Genomic DNA, 2,283 nt, shown 5'->3' with positions numbered 1-2,283 from the left:
CTAGTGCTAGCTAACACGCTACCTAATGCTAGCTAACACGCTACCTAGTGCTAGCTAACACGCTACCTAATGCTAGCTAAGTCAAGGCCCGAACTTGACTAATGTTTAGACAATATTGAAAATACTCCGACAAACTATTGCAAATCTTTTTTCTGTTACTGCTGGCTTTGTGTTCGCCGCGAACATTTGCAGAAACATAAGCAAGCGAACGGTCTGAGATGTTAAGTTTTGTGTTAGTTAACGTTAATATAAAATGGCCGCTGGACTGAGGGAAATTGTTTGTTTGACTTGGCGGTCCAGTACAATCCACGTGTGCTGTACAATCCAGGTATGCATGTTTGTGTTGAAATGAAATGTCTATGCCTACTGCACACTGATAGTTGGACTATTTTTTTTATTTATTTTGAATACCATTTTACTCATCTTGCAGATTTTCCAAGCTTGTCCCATGTGGGCGAGCGGGGCCCAGGCCCCATTTATAGCACCCCAGCCAGATCATACAGCACCCAGCCAGACCAGGTAAGAGTGGCATGTACTGCTGTGGTGTCTACCTGTCTTGTCTTTATTTAGTTTCCCTCCAAATGCCAGAAGCCAAAGCCAACACCATAAAGTTTCCTGCTAATCCCATTCAGTTAGCTCTGTGATTGGCTTTTTTAGATTGAATACCATTTACTCATCTTGCAGATTTTCCGAGCTCATCCCCTGTGAGCGAAAACCATGCGAGCCCAGGCTTCATGTATAGCACCCCAGCCAGACCAGGTAAGAGTGGCATGTACTGCTGTGGTGTTGTGATGTCTACCTGTTAATGTCTTAATTTATTTTCCTTCAAATGCCAGAAGCCAAAGCATGCTGCCAACACCATACAGTTTCCTGCTCATCCCTTTCCTTTATCCCTTTTGTTTTTCAGTTAGGTCTGTGATGCCGTCGCCCAATAAAACGGCTCCAGCACCATTGACTCCATGTACCCCTCTACCTAATCGATGCTGCTCTGCAGATGCTGGTATGGGACTACTTCATGTTGCATGCAGGGATATATTTTGAGTTTCATTTAGTTTTATGTCAATGTACTTATAGCCACATCTGTGTTTATCTAGATTTCCAGAGGTCTGTACATCAGCAGTTCTCAGAGATGCGGGAGCAACTCCGTGAGCTTGCACGGACTGTGAGGGAACTGGCCCAGAGCACGCGGCCTGTGGAGTCTGGAGCCCAGGGAGAAGTGCTGGATGTACTGAACCCTGCCCAAACGGACGAGGAGCTGCAGGTCTGTGAGGCCAGGTTGAAGGACCGGGAACATCAGAGGAAGATGGTGAGTGTCTGCAGGGCGGAACTTTGTCTTATTTTTGCAGTGCAGGGAAGGATACAGTAAATGACTGTCTTTGTTTTGCAGACACAATACCTAGGTGCCATTGGTGGCAGAGACTTGGCGGACACAGTCCGGCGGGTGCTGTCAGCTGTTGCCACACATGCGGTGTGGAGCGCCTACAGTGTGCACGGGAAGAAGGGGAAGAAGCCACTGAAGAGTATGACACTCTTCAATGTTCTAACACGTAAGAAATGGTTCATATTTTTAATATTTTTTAATACATCGTCTTTGTTCCATGACCGATGTGAATTGAAACCATTACCTTTCTTGATAACTTAAAGGTGCAGTTACGGTGCAGTTATGGTCTCCATGCCGAAGGCTACGATGGTGGAGGTGGCCGCCCAGCTGCAGGAGACATTAAAACATGCCCCTGCTAAATGCAGAAGGGTAAGTGATGTCTTTTTTTTTTTTGGCTTCTCCTACCCAGTGACACTGCATGGTTCCAAAGATTGTGTACCACTTTTTTGTGCATGTATGTGCGTTGTGTATTTACGGCCATTTCATTGTGTCTTTAGGTATCTGCAGAAGTCCGTCTGAGCACAGCGCATCCAAGAACAGTCCATCTGAGCACTCCCCAGCATTCTGATGAGGAAGACTTCCCTTCCTAGCTGCCCCCCAGCCCATCTGACGCCCACCTGCAGCCCATCTGAGCACAGCAACCCACCCCCCCCAGCCCATCTGAGCAGAGCCCCCCCCCCCCCCCCCAGCCTATCTGAGCACAGCCTGTCATTTTTTTTTGTAAATAACTGTTTTTTTTTGTTTGTTTTTTTTAAATCCTTTTTGTTTTTAAAACTTGTTTATCATGTTGCAGGCCAGACATTGTGTGTACTTTTTTAATAAAATAAATTGTTCTTAACTGTTAATGTTGTGTCATAACTTTTGTACCATAATTTTGCTTGCTGCATTGACTATGACATTAA

General features: G+C 45.6%; 1 long non-coding RNA gene across 1 annotated transcript; it reads left to right on the top strand.

Moving 5' to 3' along the window:
- Positions 1-294: 294 nt before the first annotated feature.
- Positions 295-1,300, top strand: LOC311328983. The gene is made up of 3 exons (XR_014631258.1): positions 295-328; positions 431-759; positions 1,095-1,300. It is a non-coding gene; the product is annotated as an uncharacterized lncRNA (long non-coding RNA).
- Positions 1,301-2,283: the final 983 nt, after the last annotated feature.

The sequence above is a fragment of the Borostomias antarcticus genome (assembly GCF_949987555.1).
Source record: "Borostomias antarcticus genome assembly, contig: scaffold_303, whole genome shotgun sequence".
Classification (NCBI taxonomy): domain Eukaryota; kingdom Metazoa; phylum Chordata; class Actinopteri; order Stomiiformes; family Stomiidae; genus Borostomias; species Borostomias antarcticus.
The sequence above is the reverse complement of the archived record's forward strand: the minus strand, read 5'-3'. Positions and strand labels throughout refer to the sequence as shown.